This window comes from Triturus cristatus, chromosome 1_1 (genome assembly GCF_964204655.1).
Source record: "Triturus cristatus chromosome 1_1, aTriCri1.1, whole genome shotgun sequence".
Classification (NCBI taxonomy): domain Eukaryota; kingdom Metazoa; phylum Chordata; class Amphibia; order Caudata; family Salamandridae; genus Triturus; species Triturus cristatus.
Window position 1 is genome coordinate 1,029,576,296 of NC_140579.1, and position 21,387 is coordinate 1,029,597,682.

General features: G+C 43.7%; 1 long non-coding RNA gene across 1 annotated transcript in view; it reads left to right on the forward strand.

The window, feature by feature from the left end:
- LOC146871483 (uncharacterized) overlaps window positions 1-21,387 on the forward strand; it is a 56,871-nt gene that overhangs the window by 12,249 nt on the left and 23,235 nt on the right. The window contains exon 2 of the long non-coding RNA XR_014959563.1: window positions 15,355-15,446. This is a non-coding gene — a long non-coding RNA (uncharacterized LOC146871483). The remainder of the gene's footprint in view (window positions 1-15,354; window positions 15,447-21,387) is intronic.

Genomic DNA, 21,387 nt, shown 5'->3' on the forward strand with positions numbered 1-21,387 from the left:
ACGAATTTGCACGACAAAGACCCCCGTTTCAGAAGAAGAAAGTGGCGGCTCTGACGGCAAGGTATGCCTCAGATAGTGCGGACACAGCTTCGGAACCGGACATGGGCGCTGACGCTCCTGGACAGCGCAGCGGAAATTACCATAGTCCGTCAAGCTCTGCGTCCATTTCTGGCGGTGACAGCAACTGATATATCGGTTACTGTGGAAACAGCTGACACCAGAGTGGCTCCCCCTGATAGACTTTATGAAATAGTCTTATTAATTGAGGGTGACATACAACGTACAATAAAAGGGATTTTTTGGGATAATCTGACCACCACCTATGATATCCTCCTAGCGGAGGCAGATTGGCCCCCAGCTTTCATTTTAGAGGCTCCTAGAGGGGAGGAAGTAATCCTCCCGTCCTTTGCGCACACAGTGTCTAAGGACCAAGCTGAAGTGTATGCTGAGGAGTGGGCGCTTGCGCCGGCGGTGTATCGCACTCAGGTGGGATGGGACAGATTGTCCCCCTGCCATGAGATTCCATTGCGGTCTATGCCCCAGCCTCAACCCCAATATCCTATGCGTCGTGAAGCGAGACCTCACGTCGCGGCAATCCTTGAACAATTGGAATATCAGGGTGTTATTGAAACATGTGTGTCCCCTATGAATAACCCTTTATTCACTGTAACGAAGCCTGACGGCTCGTACCGTTTAGTTTAGGATTACCGGCACCTAAACTCCCACTGCCGGACCGGCGCGGTACAAAATACACATAGCTCGGCTTTGGTCGACAGTCTCGTGCGTAAAAGATTTAAAACGACACTTGACATTTCCAATGGCTTTTTTAGCCACAAACTGTCCACACTGAGTTGCCAGTGGACAGCGTTTACTTCGGGCGGAAAACAAAAACAGTTTACAAGATTAGCCATGGGTTACAAAAATAGCCCTGGCGTCTTTTCTGCTCGCGTGGTTTCTCTTTTGGAAAGAATTGACCCCGAAGCATACTCATATGTTGACGATATCTATCTTACGGATGATGAGCTGATGCCGCATCTGTCTCGCGTTGACAATATTATCGTGAGTTTTGCAGATTATGGCTACTAATTCAATTTTGCGAAGTCACACATCGCAGAATATACGGTGTTGTTTTTGGGCTACGAGCTCAACAATGAAGGTAAGGGGTTAGCCCCCCACTTTCTGGAAAAGTGTGCACGCTTGAGTGCTCCTACGACACTGAAGAAATTACAATCTCTGCTGGGTTTTCTGAATTTCGGCCGTACGTACATTCCTGATTATGCCCAGCGTATCAAGCCGCTTTACGCCTTGGTACAGCCTTCATTTTCGAAGTCTAGTTGGCAGCTAGAACACTCTGCTATTTTACAGTCTTTACAGGCTGACCTTCTTGCTTCACAATACTTGCTGACACGTGATAACCGCACTAACCTGGTAATAAGAATAGTACCAGGCGCCGTGGGGTTCACGTATTTGACGTTTAATGAGGGCGACACAGTCCCCATTGCGTACAAATCCCACTTGTACACCTCTGCCGAATTACGTTTCTCCACAGTCGAAAAAGTTCTGACTGCTGTGCAAATGGCGATCCTCAAGGAACGCGCACTGTCGCATGGGAAACAGATTCTGGTTGTAACTCCATATCCTGCTTTAGAGGCAGTGACTAAAGCAAGTGTACCCAATTCTAAAGCTTTGCATCCACGGTGGATACAATGGGCTACAACACTGACGTCGCCAGACGTCACTTACATCTTTGATGCCTCATTACAGACTCAAGAGTACTTGCAGTATGAATTCGTTCATCCGGCACCTCTGTCTTTGCGCCCGCTCGAAGAATACCATTGTGTCATATACACTGACGGGTCTGCGCAACCCGCAATTGGATCGAAGCACGCTTATTCAGCGGCTTGCGCAATTGTCGTAGGTACATTCGTAAATGGTGAATTCCAATCTGATGCAGTGCATACGCAGTCATTGGGTGATTGTACCGCGCAATTGGCGGAGCTCCGGGCTCTAGTGCTTGCACTGGAGTTTGCTGATCCCCGAGTCACTACTCTTATAGTGAGTGACTCCTTCTACTGTGTCCAGTCCTACAATGACAATTTACACTTCTGGTCTCAGAATGATTACCGTGACACTAAAGGTAGCACAATTAAGCATAAAACGCTTTGGGTTCGAGTGGCAGACTTTAAAGAACGTCTCCCACTCGTAAGTGTTATACACACTCTTGGTCACCAGCGGCTTGGTGTCCATGCTGTCGGCAACAGCTTAGCTGACGAGGCAGCGAAAACCGCAGTGGCTACATACTTAGTGGCAGCAGTTACAAGATCCAAAAGTAAGATTGATGATGACATCTTGGCAGTTATTGCTGCTACAGAGAAGGGAGGAGATTACCCGAAGGGTTTTCCCTCTCGATATATTTACCATTTAAGTCCTGATAACGTCCCGTTAGTGAGGATTAACGACGTTGGTGATAGAATAATTCCCAACGCGGACTGCAGACCAGCACTGATCTTGGCTGCACATGAGGGGTTGGCGTCTGCCCACGCCGGTGTGTCAGCTACAATATCTCTGCTACAACAACGTTACTGGTGGTTTGGTTTATATAAACAAGCGCGCGCTTATGTTCTTGATTGTGACATTTGCCAACAGATTAAACCTTCTACTGTTGCGCGCCCACCACAGACACAGCTGTACATCTCTAATAAGCCATTTGGTTGTGTTTATTTAGATCACTGCGGTCCTTTTTCTTCTGATACTGCGTACAAGTACATCTTGGTTGCAGTGGATTCGTGCACACGTTTTCTATGGGTGTGGCCACAAAGGAGTGCTGACTCGCGGACTGTCATCAGGGATTTGCGTGTCTTTGTGGGAACTTTTGCGTGTGGTACCTTCCATTCTGATCAGGGCCCTGCGTTCGCCTCTAAGGCTTACAAGGAGGCTATGAAAAATTTGGGGGTCCTTGTCAAATTTTCGTCTCCCTACCGACCTGAGGGTAATAGTGTGGTGGAGCGAATGAACCGTGACTTAAAGCAATCATTGACAGCACGTGTTTTAGGCACAGGCCGGAACTGGCTAGCCCATTTGTATAACGTTCAACGTGCACTAAATAATCTCCCTAGAAGGTCTCTGGGTGGGCGGACCCCGTACATGATGCTCTTCGGAATCAGAATGTTTGTTCCAGACCTTGATGGTCTAGACATTGCGGCGTCGACCGCACCCTTTGACGTAGATGATCACTGTGCTGTTTTGCAGACTCTACAAGAAGCCAGAGACTCTCTTTCGAAAGAACATTTGCCCTCCACGTCTGAAGCTGAGGTTCAGATTCCGGTAGTCGGCTGGCTACCCCGAGTTGGTGATCTGGTCCGTGAGAAGGTGGAGAACAAGAAGGAGTTCGGCCCCTCTTATCGAGCACCAGTTCAAGTGCTTGGAGTGCAGGGTACAAGAACAGTCATTTTACCTCCACTACCTGGTCGCAAAGAAAACAGGTACATCTCTATTGACAATGTCAAACTTCAGCGAGTGGCCGATACTTCTTAGTATGACTCCGGCAGTTTCATGCCAGACAATGCAAAGAAATTCAATGATGGTTCCTGCTACTACCACCTTGTCTGATGTTGCAATCGAGATGCATTCAGTTACTGATCCCTTGCTGACACCACCGGCTGGTGGTTTGTCCGATGAGACTGAGTATGCTTATCCTACACGTGGACCTTCGCCTGTTTTACAATCTACAGCACTTGGCCAGTCCCGTTTTTCCTTTGACACTAACTCTTTGCCCTCACCTCCCCCATCAAACATTGCTGTTTTTGTGAGCTGGTTTAAGAAGCATTTTTTGATAGCTCCTTGGACATACATCTGGTTGATGCTTTTTGGTATTTTTTTGTTTATGTCCATTGGATTTGTTGTAGTGTTCTTCCGTTTGGTGGATGGACATTATCTCAAAGAGAGATCGACAATTAGACTTATCAATGGAACTTTGGCCCCCCACTCCTCATCCCACATCATGAAAAGGGACCAGACTTTTGTGAATATTACTGCCTGGCCCGTCATGGATGGAATCGCATGGGATGCTGTTAAATTTCAAATTCATGGGCCTACAGAGGTCATTAATGTGCCTAATGTATTTCGTGTTTCTATGGGTGATGTAGTTAAACAGAACATACGTTCTGATGATTGGGATGTACACGCCATTGAAGCACTGTTTTCAGATTTGAAATATTATGCCGCCTTTGATGCAGAGGATTTGTATGAAAATGCGGCTAATTATGCGGAACAGTATTGTTTTCAACATTATGGCAATCACTTCTTGCATAAATCAAATTCGTTTAGAAATTTTGTAAATTTTACCCAGTGGGAACATTGTCCCACCCCCTCGTTTGGCAGTTCACACACATTAGTTGATAAGTTTACTTATTTTACTGATTTCGGTGTTTCAGCCCCGGCTTCCTTTTATTTTAAAGTTAAGCCTGAGTCTGCCTCCAAGGTTAGACTGACACACACCAAATTGCTATATTCTAAGTCCTTTATGGATGAGTTGTCAATCAAAGGTTATGATCTATGGAAGGCTACTATTGATCTTAAGTCGGTTTGGGGTTCCAAACCGTGGCAGGTTCAGGGGACTGAAGCCTTACACCGTGCCTGTCTAGTACCAAATCATATGTTGTTTTTAAATGCAACCATCTTCCAAACCACCTGTTTCGGATTGGCCACTTCTAAAAAACTAAATTCGCCTTCTGTGCCGGATCTGGGTGCTTACCCAAATTGGAATAATCACACAGATCTGTCCCTTCCTGCTTTGCAGTTATTGGTTTCCAATTCGTCTTTCTACATTTCGAAATTTAATAGTGAGGGATGGTTAATTTGGCAAAGCAGTTCTGATACCTGTCAACGTCGTTTTCTAGGACTGAAACCGGGGTATACTCAAGATCGAGTGGACCCCCGGTTTGAGTCGTCACATACAGTAACTACATACTCTGTAGGGAAATTATGTCAGTCCTGGCTGCGACATTCCACCTTGGCATCTGTCAAAGTTCATTTATCAAAGTTACATGACAAAATAGATTTGAATGATTTTGTTTAAGGTCCTGTGGGTGGCAGATCCAAGAGATGGGCGTATGCTATTTACAACGAAGTATGGAAACTGTCGCAAATTGAGGCAGCTTCGAGATTGAGAGCTATTGATCAGGCTAATATGGAAAAAGTATTAGCAGTTATTGATAACAGCATTAACACTCTTTCTTCTCGCATTTATACATTAGATAATATTGTATCTTCAATTGTTGATATTGTGCAGGATGATATGTCTGTGTTGTATCATGGTCAAAACCAGTTGCGTTCTGTTATGCAGTTTGCATGGACATTACAAACATTGAAGGCAGGGAAGGTCCCTTGGGACTATCTGAATACAACATCGTTATTTCTTCCCTTTAACCTTACTGACAAACAGCAGTTCATGTCCATGAAAGATGCTACATATTCCCTGCTCCATATTGAGAAATTGGAGCCGTTACCTTTTTCAGTTGCGGAAGTCGATTCCGCTGTGTGGCTCTTACACGGATTGATAAGTCTACCGTTTGCGCTTTTTAAGTTTACCTCTTGTATGAAGCACTATGCTCTGGGTAGATATGAACAGCTGGGTACCGCTTTCATACATGAAGTCTGGTCCCTCCCCTTTACGTATAGATGTACAAGGGACGGTACTGAGGTTTATCTGAGGGGTGAAGAATGTACAACGTCACCTGATCATTCTGTTGTATGTAGGCACATTCAATTGCACGGTGCATGTAATGTACACGCTCCTAATTTGGCCTGCGTCCTAAAAGGTATCCCGGTACCAGTGATTACGCCATCTTTCACGTTGCTTGCAAACGGTAGTTATTTAATTTTAAACAATGAAGCTTGTTGCGGGATGTTAGTAGGGATCCCGTATATAGTAACTGTAACACAGAGGGTTGTCTGCTGCAATAACGTCCTGTTTCCACCCCCACATGGGAGGCTGGATGCTTCTATCTGGCCTTCAATTCCAACCTTGAAAGCAGAGTTCGACAAGATGAGCAGAATAAGAGCGCTATTGTCCCAAAAGGAGGTGCCATTGACTTCCTCCCGGGAAACATTTGTCCTTCACGTAGCAAATACGCGCACCGAGGTACAGGCGCTTTTGAATACTGACCTCCCCCTGCATTTTGGTGCTTTGATCCAAACAATTTTCAATGCCTCGTCCACGACTGGCCTGGCTCATTTTTTTAAACTTGTGGGCTCGGGCCTCGTGACCTCTTTCCAAACTATTTTTGGTGTGATTCCGGCATTTTTTCATTCTATTTTCTCCAGCGTCTTTGGAGGTGTCCCGTTAATTCTGGCTCTAGTGGCAGGTGTGCTACTTTTACTTTTCATCTTGCGGAATGGCTGCTCTTTCTGTGCCACACGTCAGCCTGTCCCGTCTACAGCTTCTTCGTGACAGGATGCTTGATTACTATGGTGTCCTGCCGTTGGCGACTTTGAGCCTGGCATATGGATTATCCTTCCGGTATTCCTACTTCACCTGCGTGCAACCTGTCTTCCACTGCCTAGATTGTCCCTTTGAATGGCCTATGGATTTGTGTTTAACCAACATGGTGTCTCCGGACCCGGATTTTGATCGACTGATGAGGCCCTTAGTGTCTCACGAGTCTGCCTGTTCTGGTGTTCGGATTATGGCCTGCGGTGCGGCACATGGTATCCTGGGTAATTGGGACATCGTGAGAGCGGCATATGACTTCTTGACTATGAGTTACTTGGAAGTACACGCTGGTTGCCCTCTGATGGTGCTAGAGGCTCCGCTGATAGAAGAACACGTATGTTCCTTTTCTTTACTTAACTGGATGGCTGAAACCTTCAGTGGCCGTGCCAATGATTTTCTGCTGGAAGCAGTGGCCACATATGCTGCATATACTTTTATGGATTAAGTGAACTTTCGTCCACAGTCTTTTCCTCACGTGTCTTGAACTGTCCCTGTACGTCTGCACTTCTGCCCGGTGAGGCGTTTTTTCATTTTTTTTTCACCTCCCACGTCAAGTTTGAGTTTTTTTTTTGTTTTTTCTCTCTATTTTTGAGGTTTGTTCCTGTTCGAACTTTGCCTGAACTGACCAGTTCCTTTTTCAATTGGATACGCCTTGTTCTGCTCTGTCGCGCTTGAACTCTGCGTTCTCTCTTTTCTTGCATACTAAGTAGTGCTTCGATCAAGGGGGCATGTAGTAAGGACTCCCTTAATGCGTACATACATTGTTAAGTTAGCATAACCACGTTAGACGTTAGAAAGCCATCTTGCTGCTTTTGCACACGACACTGCATTTACATGTTATTGCTTAAACGAACTGCTGACTCGAGTTTTGCCTCACACGAGAGCAATCTGTTGTTACCATCCCGAGCTCTGCGAAGCGACCTTGGTCTGCACACGATGTGACAAACAGTCTGAGTTGTTAGACAATGCATGTTTTCCACTCTAGGTTGATCGACCCACTATTTAGTCATAACACACGAGCAGCTGCACATACCTGAAAGTTGGTGCTTTTAATATCACGGACATCATGTTTATTATTCAGACCGAAGACGAGCCTTCCTGCGAGAAGTCTCCTGATGCTCCTGTGATGTGATTTCACTAAGCTGATCTTTGAGGTATGGGGTCCCCTATTCAAGCCTAAGAGACCTTCTGTTAGACTAATAATAATATTAGCTTCTTAGTAAAGGGAAAGTGGTAGTATCCACTGTCATTATAACATGATCACCCCTTTTATATTCTATGGAATTGTAACTATGTTAATGGTTTTGATTTTAATCATTTGTCTGCTTGTATTAGCCAAAGTACTGCATATTAGGACACGTGGTCTATAAAAATAAACTCTTTTTATTTTCACCGTGTCTCTGTTGATTCTTGTTGTGGACTGATGTGAGAATAATATACGAACAGGTATTTCCGATTCCCACCATTCCTGAGTATGTACTGAGTCGCGTGTTCTGGGTTGTCTTTTCATTGGGACCGCCGAGCTAAATCTCGGATAACGAATGGGACACTTATGCTAGCCGGGTACTGGGTTCTGGGTTCTGAGGTGAGTTTCTGGTACACCACAACTCACTGAGGTCCTGGGGTTCTACGCATAGTTCTGTGTATAAGCAGAATCCCTGCAACAAAACGTGCCTGCCAGGAGGAGGACCCAACCCAATCTCGAACAGTCTCGAACGGCCTCAAACGGCCCGCTCTTAGCCCGGTCTTCGCCCCGAGCTTCGTCCCGCACGCGTCCCGCTGGCGCGGAAGATGAGATGAGTACTGAAGTAGGTAGAGAAAAGGGGGCGGGAAGAGTACCCAGCTGCGCCGTGAGTGGTTGTGCGCAGGGAAAGCTGGTCCTCGCAGTCCCGCAGTCGCAGATCCAGGGATGAAGAAAGTCGCACCCAGCAGCAATTAGGCAGGAGTCAGGTGAGGCACCACAGTTTCATAGGCAGAGAATGCTAATTTATGCGGCGAGCGGCTCCCGCGAAGCGGGGGCCGCGAGTCGTTGCCTTGGTGATGGTGAGAGAGGGCGGGAAGAGTACCCAGCTGCGCCGTGAGTGGTTGTGCGCAGGGAAAGCTGGTCCTCGCAGTCCCGCAGTCGCAGATCCAGGGATGAAGAAAGTCGCACCCAGCAGCAATTAGGCAGGAGTCAGGTGGGTGTTTGAGAGAAAATTTGCGTAGTCTGAGGAAGAGAAGGGAGTCGCTGTCTCTGTGCCATGCATAGATAAGGAAAGGGAGTGTATTATATAAGCAGATTATACGGAAAGCATGAGCAAAGGTCATGGACGGAAGTGGCGCACACAAAGAGATTATAGTTGACTCCTGTGAGTGCCAGTGAGCAAGACTGCCTAGAAGTTATGGGAATCCAGCGATGGGGGACTGAGTGAGACTCCATTTAAGGGACTTAAGCCAGGGATGAATGGGTGAGCAAAACTCAATGAAAACGACTATTTTACGTATCTAACATTTGTGGAGCAGCGGTGTATTCTCCTGCGTCCAACTCTGAGCACTATCGTCGGGACCATTACCAATGTCCAACAAGCAGTGGCCGCGCGCACGAGCGACCGTGAGACGTGATCTGTGGTGGGGGAGGGGGAGAAGCGGAAGTTGCGTGTGCGCTAAAAGAAAAAAAAAAAGGACGCGAGTGGTGGAGGGTGCCGGAAGGCTAGAAAGACACGATGATGGGAATCCGCGACCGGAGAAGACAAAAAAGTGAAAGTTAAAAAACACAAGCCCGGGAGTTGGGTGCACGTGTGCGCTAAAAGAAAAAAAGGACGCGAGTGGTGCGAGAGAGGAAAGCCAGATGGCACCTCTGCTCATCATTGTGCGCGTAACCACACGCTCTATGCCATCCCAAAAGCTGTGGTCGGACTTTTGAAAGCTCACTCACTAAATGTCTCACCAGAGCAACGCATGCGCTGGCTCAGGCGAGACCTAAAAATAGAGGGGGAACTAGGTCTAACAATATTGTTAACAATTATTCATAAAACGTATGTCATAAACCTGGTGCTCCCTTCACCTCATTTAACACAATCTGTAGTGATAAAAGTTGGAATTTATGTGTGAAGTTTGAGTTAATAGTGTCATTCAACAGAATTGCTGAGACACTGTCACACAGAACAGAGGTAATTGGAAAAATAAAGCCTGACACTATTCTAAAGGTAACTTTAGGGCAAATGCCCTAGCAGGTTTTATTCTATCACAAAATAGCCAAAGTAGTCATCCAAAACATATCCCCCTACAGGAGAATGGAATATGCAAGTAATCACAATACTAGATGCTGCACGTGTGGGCAAATTTCATAAAGTATTAATTTTATGTGAAATGAGTAGGATATTGAAACAAACCAAAAAACGGTATTCTTTTATTGATGGTGTCAGAATTGATTTTTTAGACGGTGAAGAAAGATATTGCTGCTGTTGGATGTAAAATAAAAATGCTGCAGTATTATTTGTGTAAGTTAGCCAGTGCTAGGAGGAGAATTACTACTTCATTCCATTAGAGCTATATAAAAGGCCACTTTTATTAGGAGCAAGTTGGGCTAATTCTTACATCTTTTGGCTGAGCCGCACATGCTATTATGCCTAAATCACTGATCTGACCGTTTCTTCTAACCCTTCCTCCTGCAACTCACTGTTTCCCTCCTCAATGTTACAGCCCCTCCTTTTCCCCAAACCAGGACCTTAACCAAACCCAAACGTTGTGAGATAACTTCCACGTGTCCCTCCTTTCTGTCCTCCATTTTCTCCATTGCGTTGCCTGCTGTAAGGAAGCGCAGACTTCAAGAAACTTAAGGTTTTTTTATTTAAGTCAAAAGGACAACACTGACATGGACGCACCGCTTTTAAAGAGCCCACCAACTGCCTATCCTCCCGATCTAGAACTCCCTTTGCCGTTGCATTCTATGCATTCTCTCAGCACCTGGAACCTCCAGATGCTCAGAGAATGTACAGAAGAACCCAACACATCTTCCCCTTTACCTAAATAAATAAATACAGGAAAACCTGAAACATAAAGGACAACAATTATAACTATAGTACACTTGAAAAAGAAGGAGGAATCACACATAATAAAATGATCAGCATTCTAAAACATAATCCTGGAACTTAGAAGGCAATGTGGTTGGCCTGGATGACAGTGAACGACCCATGACATTGGTCTCCTTATGATCTTTGACCCGAACCTGGTTCTTAGTTCGGTCACTCAAACCCATCTTTGATACAGAAATCTTCCCTTTGTTCCACCACTTGCCATTATCCAATTTTACTACACTTTTATTGACTTTCACAACTTTTTTCAAGGCAGAGAACTTGGAGTTCCCTTTAGGTAAAATCCTGAAACACTTCACTCTCACCATATCACCTGCATCAACCTTTAACTGCTTAGAGCCTTGATCAACATGTATTTGATCAGATCTGCTCTGTGCTTCAGCTCGTCTTTTGCCAACATCTTCAATTTTCACTCTTGGCAATGTAAACCCGCCTTCACCCATTCATCTTCTCAACAACTTGGGAACAGGCGCACCCCCTCTTAGCAAAAGAAACGGGGATACACCAGTTTCAGAGTTAGCGGCCGTGCGAACAGCCCACAATAGTTTTCCAAGTTCCACCTTACAATTTAGACCACTCACTCTTGGCAATTGCACGTTCTGTTTTATAACTCTGTTAAATCGTCCAACATGCCCATTGCTTCTTGGATGATATAATGACATTTTAATGTGCTTAATGCCCATGGAACATACAAATTCCACAAACTGAATGGATACGAATCGAGGACCATTATCAGTGAGCAATTCTCTCTTATCCTCCTATTCATGGCACGCATGCCTATGTGACCTTCGTGTGCTAACGCAAGCACCTTGTTTCTCATACCATCTGGCACCACCAAAAGTGACAACCAATACAATAACCTGTTCACAACAGATAATTCATCAAAGACATGTTTGTATTTGCTGACATGACCCTGATCATTATTTCCATGTGACCTTCCCTTGCTTAATTTGTTTAAAATTTCCTTAAATTCTTGATCACTCTCGGAAATCTCTATCCACTCTTGTTCTGTTATGGCACCTTCAGTTTGATCTACTACACTGCACACCAATTCAAATTCATCAAGCTCATCACTTGTCTGACACCGTCACTGCAACGAGGAGTTAACCAAGACAGACAATCTCCCAAAAGATTTCTCCTGCCATGCACATACTCAACGCTGAAATTATGTTCAATGAGTCTATACTGCCATCTTGCAATTCTATGGGTTGCTTTTCCCCCACTCCTTGTGGTGAATAGTTCCACCATTGGTTTGTGGTCAACACATACCACGAACCTTGAACCATACCATGTGATACCCCACCAACAGGCGAGAGCTACCCACTCAATCACAGAATAAGTGTACTTGGCCCCATGCAAACTCCTAGAAGCAAATGCTATCACTTCATCCTTGCCATCTCTATGCTGCATGAACACAGCACCCAAACCCTTTTGACTAGCATCAGTCATAATTTCGGTTTGATCCTCCGTACTGAACGCCTTAAGAGGAATGGTATGTGCTACCTCCTGTTTGATCAGTTCAAATTCTTTTGAGTCTCATCATTCCAACAAAACCTGACATTTTTCTTGAGGAGACATCTGATGTTATAGGTCATGGACGCACAATTGGGAATAAAGCAGGCATTAAATTCAACGAGTTCCATAAAAGATCTCAACTGATCCTTGTCACTAGGAGTGCAAAAGTCTTCAATTACTTTAACTAAACTGGTCTTGGGCTGCACCCCTTCTGATGATAACCTATATCCTAAATAGTCCACAGTAGGCACCTTCAACCTACATTTTTCCATCCCCAGAGTCACACCTTTTTGTCTTAACAACGTCAACATTTGGTACAATCTTTCGTGGTGTTGATCCTGGTTCTCCCCATACACCAATACATCATACTGAAAGGCCATTACTCCAGGCATTCTTTGAACATGCTGTCTACCACTCCCTGAAAGACAGCCGAAGCAGAGGCAAGGCCAAAGGGCATAGATTGAAAAAGACCCTCTGGAGTAATGAACGTGGTAAGATGTCTAGACTCTGCATGCAATTCAATCTGATGATATGCACCAATAAACTGAACCATTTGGCACCCTTGAGGGTGGATGTCATTTGTGTAATATTTGGTAGAGGATGTAGGTCTATCCAAATATTCCTATTGAGACTGTGCAAATTCACACACATGCGTAAGGTACCATTGGCCTTCCTGGTAAGAACCACAGGAGATGCCCAGTCAGAGGACTCAATAGGTTCTAAAATATCACATGAGCACAATTTATCTAATTCTTTTCGTAAATCTGAGTGCAACGCTAAAGGCACTCTTCTGACCTTGTGCACCACAGGATGAGCTCCTTACACTAGTTTAATCTTATGCTTGAAACCTTTAAACAGACTCAACTCTTTTTTTAATACATCTGGGTAAATAACTCCCATGATTCTTCTTGACAGCTTGCACTTGGAAGAAATCCTTCTTCAATATTACTTGATGAAAGTTATTAGGAACTAGTATGATACCTGGATTGCCTTGGCCTTTCCACCCAAGAAGGCATGCTTTATCCTTTCCTACATATATCATACCTTAAGACTTGCTCCCCCTGAATTCAAAATCAGCGTTGAATTCACAGACAACATAAATGGCCTTCCCACCATAACCTACTGGATGTATAGCAGACTGTCTCAAAACCTGCTTAGAAAATGACTCCTTCCAGACAGACTCACTTATCAGGGTGGAAGGAGACCCAGAATCAGCTAGCACTTTGACATTCACACCATTCACACTTATGGAACACAACTGTCTTCCCACTCCTTGTAAATGAATGCCCTATATGCCTTCTGAACATTCCATGTCCAAAATGGTGAATATGAGACGCTTCAGCTGTCGATTCCACATTATGCACCTTCCTAGATGAACCGCTTCCACTGGATCTACAAACTTTTGCGAAATTACCTTTCTTTGAACATTTGGCACATATTTTATTAACAGCAGGGCACAATTTAACATGAGCTAGATGACTTGTACTGCTACATCTGTAGCACTCCAATTCTTTCCTCGTTGCATAGTTACCGTTTCTTTTATCCAACCTTTCCTTGAATTCTTTTTTTTCCCTTATATTTGCTTTTAACTGCTAGAACACTTTGAGTTTTACTATCTGATAATGACAATTGTTCCAGATAGTGTTTTCTATTCTTCTGGCAATGTCCAGCTCATTTTGCAACGTAAGGTCAAGTTTGGATAAAAGAGCTTCTTGAACTTTCTTATTGTTTGTTTTTTCAACTAGTTGATCCGTTATCATTTCCTCTTCAAATGCTTTATATTCACAAGAGGCTGCAAGAACGGACAAAGTGCCAAAGTAACTTAAAGCAGACTATCCTTGCAATTGAACCCTCTTGTTAAATGTGTGTCTCTCCAAAGTAATATTTTTGCAAGCTTTGAAACGAGTAATCAGAGCTTTGATGGATGTAACATACTGATCTTCTACACAATCGCCGTCACCTTTGACTACAATAACAAGTTCTTTTGGGATATGTTTCGAAATGTTGTGAACTTCTGAACCTAAACAATGTCTGAGAATGGCATATTTCTTTTTGCATGTGAATGACTCTCCATCAAGGGCCTCCAGATATGCTTCAAACCCTTCTTTCCATTTTTCCCAATCTATTTCTGGAGAGGCTGGGTTGGGCACAAGAGGTGCTGGTGAAGCAATTGCTTGATGCATGACGCAATAGTATGATGCAATAAAGTTCTTGTAAGATGCGAAGTGTACAGACTGCGCAATAAATGTTAAATAATTAAGAATTACAAGTAAAGTTTAAAGAAAACGCAAACTTCAGTTATATTAAACAATAAGGTATAAGCGTACTAAATATATGGTGTGCGTGTCACTGTAAAAGGTGCACGCAGAAATGCTACACTGTTTTCATGCTTGGTGTGCGTGTCACCTTAGGGAATGCCTGTCAGGTATACCAAGCACTCTTACCTGAAGTCTCCTACCTCTTACCTGTAAGGTGCTTGGTGATGTTTCGCAGAGACGCTATGGGCCAAACTCCCTATAACTCTATTCGGTACTCCAAGATTTTTATATGCACTCCTAAGTTGACGATAGGATTGAGGGAGGAGGGCCGGGATCGACGCTAATGACGTTCCTGTAGTCGACCTGCGAATCAACAAGAAGATTCCTTAGCTAACTGACCCTCCAGTTATTTATTCTTGAATATTCTAACTTTTTGTGATCACTTTGATTAGTTTTGGTGTTTAGTTTTGCTATAATAATCCTACCTGCGATTCTACAGGGTAAGGCTTCGCGTCCAGGAAGGTGTTGCGTTGTGAAGGGAGTTCAATGTTCTTCACTTGTCTGTTGATTGTTGCGAGTAAAGGAGCAGTTGAATTTTGAAAGTTCTACAAGCAAACAATACATAACATTCATTAATAATTCTGCGCTATTGATTAATTGAATTGCATTGTTCGTTTTCTTAAAAAAGTTCCCTATGCTTTGTTCACTTACTGAGCAATCCTTCCTGATTTTTTCCGTTGTCGCAAATCACTTCTACTGAATCAAAAAGATAAATCACAACAAAAGATATACATAACACATACACACTACTATATCTCTTCTTGTAGTGTTTACAACTTGGTGGAGAAAAATTCCGTTTCTTTTTTGATTAAAAACTTATTCCGATTACTAACATATCAAATGTCCAGAGTGTCCAAAAATTAGTAAAGTTCCTTTACTTAAACTCTCTCTTGCGATGGGCGCCAGAAGATTGTGTAAGAGAAAATTCACTTAGCTTAATTTCCTTTCTTTTCAGATTGCATCACGCCGTGGAAGCTTGAAACTATGAAGATGCTGGAAGCTGAGATGGAAGTAAGAAGATTCAGGAAACAAGGAGTCAGATTGAAGGTAAGTGCAGAGCCAGGTCAGCGCGATGTTCTCCGTTGCAGAGGCGGAAGGCTAAGCACCTTCCAGACTCTGGGTGTGGCTTAAATACTCCAGCCACACCCAGAGACGTTCGTAAACAGGAGCGCGCGCACGTGCTTCACGTTCCGGGTTGCTTGTAGCGCGAGCAACCCGACTCCGATGCTCAGGTGTTTCCTGCTCTCGCGCCGTGCACACAGACGCGAAGCAGGCCACCCGACACTGCCACCACCAAACGCAAGTGTCTCCAACACCTGCCAAACCATTCTTGAGCAGCGAGCGAAGTCCAAACAAAAGTAAAATAGCGATCTGTACCATGCAATAACAAAGCAATCTGTACTATGCATAATGACAACAATGGATCACAAAGATCCTCATACTCTCTACAGTTACACAGTCACCTACCTATAAATACACACATATAACATTGGAGTGCAGGATGCACGGGATTGGGGTGGGTTTTTATTGGGAACAACGTATGGATTCATGACAATGCCTGCAACAAAATAGCTGATGTGAAAAGTGCATGTCACTGAATAATTGCATGCTAAATATGGTGTGCGGATCATCAGAATCGGCCCTTGTGAAGGTGGAGACTTGGCACATGTGTTAAGAAAATACACGTTTTACAGCGGTGTGCAGATCACCAAGATCAGCACTTCATGAAGAACGTGCCTGAGTCAAAGATGGCCACGACGCTTTGTACGCTTGCGTGGTGATGTAGGATGGTGCTTGAGTGCAGATCACCGAAACCCGTAGGGAAGAAAATGGCTGGAATGCAAGGGACGGTCGCGTAATGACATGGGCGTAATATGCCCAATAACTAAGATCGTCATCAAAGATGGCTCGCGCGAGTAACCGCCTCAATAGTAATCCTTGAAGGAAAGGAAACAGGACACAGTACCTTATGATGGTGCTTTCGGTCGCACCACCACCTTGGAGACAGTGGTTGATGAAGACTTGCGGATCCACAGTGAAAACTTAAAAGTTGCTCCAATTGCTCACCAGTGTAAGGTAGTGCAGACTCCAGGAAATTTAAAGTTTCTTCATTTAAGTCAGCAGGACGACACCGACGTGGACGCACCGCTTACAAACAGCCATCCAACTGCTTATCCTACTGATCTAGAAAACCCTTTTCCATAACCTTCCATGCATTCCCTCAGTGTATGGAACCTTCAGACGCCCAGAGAATGTACAGAAGAACCCAACACCTGCTCCCCCCTTAAGCAAACCATCATCCTCATTCTCCCTCTCTCTCTACACACACAACTTCCTCTGTTCTTGCTTCTCCTGCCTATCCATCTCTCCACTCATTGAGCCTTCACCGCTTCCTCCCAAGAGACAACCACCTTTTTATTTCTCTAACCCCAACATGCTCCCAAACAAACCAACCCATGTGTACCATGCGTCGTTATTTGTTGTGGCCATAGAAAAATTGCTCCCACAGCCACCAATTGTGTGATGATGTCACATGCTGGCTGCAGGCATAACCGTGCTGCTTGCCCCCACGTTTAAATCCCAAGGCAATGGAAAGTGCTGTGCACCTCTTCTACCTCACATTTTGAAACAATGATCTGCAAGCATGTTCTCTGGTACCTGTGTGTGTGAATCATCATTAAGGTATTCTAAACTAGCCATGCTTAATTATGAAAATGGAATACTTAAGAAAAAACGTTATTGTGCTTCCTATACTTAGAATCTAAAGAAGTACCTTAATGAAATTCAGAGGAGTAAGGAGGGGTTTATGTAGGGATGTGCATCCACTCACAAAAAAGTAATACCATTCCTGTGCAAAAACAGCCCTTCTAAAGTTACTATCTCAAAAAGGACCCAAAACAGTAATAACTGTACCCAACCTCACAGCTGGAGTAATCCCAGCTCCACACATGCCTAACTAGTGGCCTGCAAAACCCTTCTATGGCAAATAATGGAAGTATAGATGTAAAATGAACGCACACCGAAAATAATTAATAATTACATTAAATAAATGTGATTTAATATTCAAGAAAATTCTAAACATAAAAGATTTATTGTAATGCTATGAGATGGGTGTAAAGGCTAGCAGGTGGATTCAGACATAAAGAAACGTGCAAAACAATTCAATAACAACATTTTCTACTGAAATCTTTTGTACTGTGTAGATCGTAAGTTACTACATAAAGTGGACTCAGAAAAGGCTTTATCATTCTGAGGTCAATATATTGAGTGTTGTTCAAGTGAGAGATTGTAACAAATGATATTTACAGTAACCCAAATTCAACCTTGCATTGATTATTTACAAATACATGTTTCATTAAATATTATTGGGTCTGGCGTTAGCCAAGACCTTTTGATTTTACTAAACTAATATGTATAAAATACTCACTTCAAGGGTCTTTAAGCCACTTCTCTTAACCCATGTGTCTTTTGGTTTGTCATTCCCATTTTGCTTCCAGCAGCTAATGCACACAGCATGGGGTGATGGGTCAGCCTGCTTAAGCCTCTTATTAACATTACTTTGAGTGACTGCATTTTGCTCTTTCACAGAGTAGACATTTGCACACAAGATAAATAAATAAATGAATCAAGGATGTGTAAAGCACTGCAAATCACCCATGAGGGTCTCAAGGTGCTGAATTGTGGGCATCAGGATATTAAGTGACTTGCCCAGAATCACAGGATTTGGAGCCTTTGCAGAGACTCAAACCTCAGATCCGAAGTCAGCAGCTCAGGCCGTTACTCCACACCCTCTCACCAGCATAGTTCCCATGGTACCAGTGTTGCCTGGTGAGATAGTAGAAGAATTTGAAGTGAGTGCAGAGCACATTCCAGCTTAATAAGTTCCTGTCTCCTTCCAATGCTGTAGTAAATTACTTTTGAAGTGGACTGCAGAGGGGTATCGCAGGCCCCCGCAGGCCCCGTGGTGCGGGGGGGGCCCTAGAGCTGCAGGGGGCCACCTCCGCACCATACTCAGTCCTGACAGCTCCATAGTAAATATGGAGTGGGGGCCCCTTTATGTACCTTGAAGGGGGGCCCCCTCAACTTTTGTTACGCTAGCGGTGGGCTGCTGCTATTCTACAGCATACCATATTATTTTCCTGGTCTCAGTTTCACCAATGGCTCTTTCATAAACGTTTTCCAGGGAGAAGACCAAAGTTTACAGTTTTGAACTTGCAGCACACTTGTAACAATTTAATTTAAACTGAGGTGGGGTGTAATTCGGTGTTCAGTGTCCAATATGAATCCTCTTTCATTCCTTCTTTCCTTCTTTCCTTCTTTCTTTCCTGTTTTTCTTTCATTCTATATACTGTAAACCCTTTCCTTCCCTTTTTCCATCTTTTTAATTCCTTTCTTTCCTGTTTTCCTTTTTTCCTTCTCTTTTTTCTGTCATCTTTCCTTCTTTTACTCCTTTGTTTCTTCTTTCTTTCTTCTTTGTCATTTCCTTTTATGTTTCCTCCTGTTTTTTACCTTCTTCCCTTTTTTCTTTTCTTTTTTCCTTTTTTACCTTCTTTCCTACTTTCTCTTTCTTTCTTTTTGCCTCATTTCCTTTTATGTACCTTCTTTTTTTCTTTCCTTCATTTCTTTTTTCCTTCTTTCTTTCCTCCATTTTCCTTCTTTCTTTCCTTTTTCCATCTATCTTTCTCTTTTGCCTTATTTAAATCTTTCTTTTTTCTTACTTTTTTTGTCTACTTTCCTTTTTGCTTTCTTCTTTTTAGACTTTTTTCTTATTTCTTTACTTCTTTCTTTTTTGCCTTCATTCCATTTTCTTTACTTCTGTTGTTTGCTTTTTTGCATCTTTAGTTCTTGCTTTCTTTACTTTTTAATTTTTAATCTTTTCCTTCTTTCTTTTTTTTGCCTTCTTTCTTTTTACCTTCTTTACTTTGTTCTTTCATTTGGCATTCTCTTCTTTTTCTTTTCATCTTTCTTTCCTTCTTTTTACTGTTTTGCTTTCTTTCATTCTTTCCTTACTTTTCTTCTTCATTTTTTGCATTCTTTGATTTCTTTTGTTCTTATTTCTTTCTTTCTCTCCTCCCTTTTCTTCTTTCTTTTTTGCCTTTTTAATTTATTTATTTCCTTCTTTCTTGCCTTTTTTATTTCCTTCTTTTTACCTTCCTTTCTTCTTTACTTCTTCCCTCCTTTCTTACTATTTGCCTTCCTTGCTTTCTTCTCTTTGCCTCCATCCTGTCTTTCTGTTTTGCCTTTCTTCCTTCCTTTTTTGTCCTTCTTCCTTCCGTTTGTGTCTGCCTTCTTTTTTTTCTTAGCTTTCTTCCTTCCTTACTATCTTATGTCTTGCCTTCTTTCTCAAAGGCAAGGCTAGCAACCATTGCCAGACTGATGAATTTTTAAGGTCTGTATTAGTCATGATCTTTTGATTTTACCAAAATTATGTATAACATAGCTACTTATAAGGGTTTTCAGACAGACTTCATGTATAAGTCTCTGATTGTGTCATTCACATTTTTCTTCCACCCATTCCTGCTTGCATCAAGGAAAAAAATGCCAGCCCACTGCAGCCACTGACTGACTTCATAATGAGTTACGGCATGCTGCGCTTTCACAAGGAGCCCATCCACACACAAGGTAGTTCCCTTCAGTGCTGGATATACCATGGTGATGTGTTATTTTTTGATGCCAGAAAAACACTTTTACCTTTCGCCATTGTTTTTTTTTTTTTTTTTTTTTTAATGAGGGCTCGACAGCGTTCAGCCCAATAATGTGTTGTAAAAACCATGACAAGACAAAACAAGAATTGGCTGGCAACCAACATCAAACTTTTTGGCTTTGCCATTGTTTGTTATAGTAGTAGTAGTAATAGTAGTATCCTCCCTGCTCTGACGTCAGATGATGCCAGATTACGGGGCTGCCAGCACTGTTCCTGCTTTCGAGCTACCGGGCCAAACCTGAAGCCTGGAAGCCTGAGGTGGCTGTGAACCCCCTCTTTCACCTCTAAACCACCCTGCCTGATGCTGGGTCACAAGTGCATGAAGCCAGGGTTTGGAGCAGTAATATCCTCTGACAAGTCACAGCTTCACCTGCTCCACCCTGTTCTGCTTTTCCATTCATGCCTCAGTGCCCTATTTTTGCTTTTGTAGAGCAGTTTATTGGTAAACAGGCACTAGAGGTGACAGGAGTGTGCCAGTGGGGTCAGACGCCTGTTGGAGGCTGGAGCGTGGAAGCTTGGTGCCAGGGATCAAGTGAGAGCAGCGTTCTGCTGAAATTTTACTGAGGGCGCTTGCCAGGAGAAAAAAAGAGGAGAGAGCAGAGGCTTTAGGCATTCCTGCATATGGTAAAGTCCAGGTCCCACAGAGGTGGTCTGCCTAGGTGCAGGTGTGGCTTATGGTACCCGGTGAGCTCCCCACTCTCCACCATCGCCAGTGCATTCATTGCAGGGTCCATCATTGGAGATTAAGTTGTTGCCAGCTGCTGGCCATGTAAAACTTTGAGTGGAGTTCCTCCATCTCCCAGTCATCAAACACACCAGCTAGGACATGATAACCCGGTCACAATGCGTTCTGGGAACCCCTGGGGGTCAGATCATTATAATAAGAAGAAAGGTGGGGCAGAAATCCCAATTAACCCCTTGCATGCCCGCCCCTTTCCCCGCCCAGTGCCGCGCTTTGTATTAGCGGGCGGAGTTCATGACGAGCTGGACTCGTCATGGGCACAGCGCCACCGCAGCCCATGACGAGTCCAGCTCGTCATGGGCACTGAAGGGGTTAAACAGACGTCTGCCTTTATTGATGAAGTTCCAAGCAATGACCTGACTACAGCAGTATCTACATTTCTGTCCCCCCTTTATCTGCACATTCTAAGAATATGGATTTCTTAAAGCTGATTGCAAATAAGGGGTGTTAGAACTGGGATTATTTCTTTGGCAATGGTTTGCACCTTTGTGCAAGTAGGGACCCTTCTTCCTAGTCAGGGTAAGGGGGATAGCTTGGTAGCT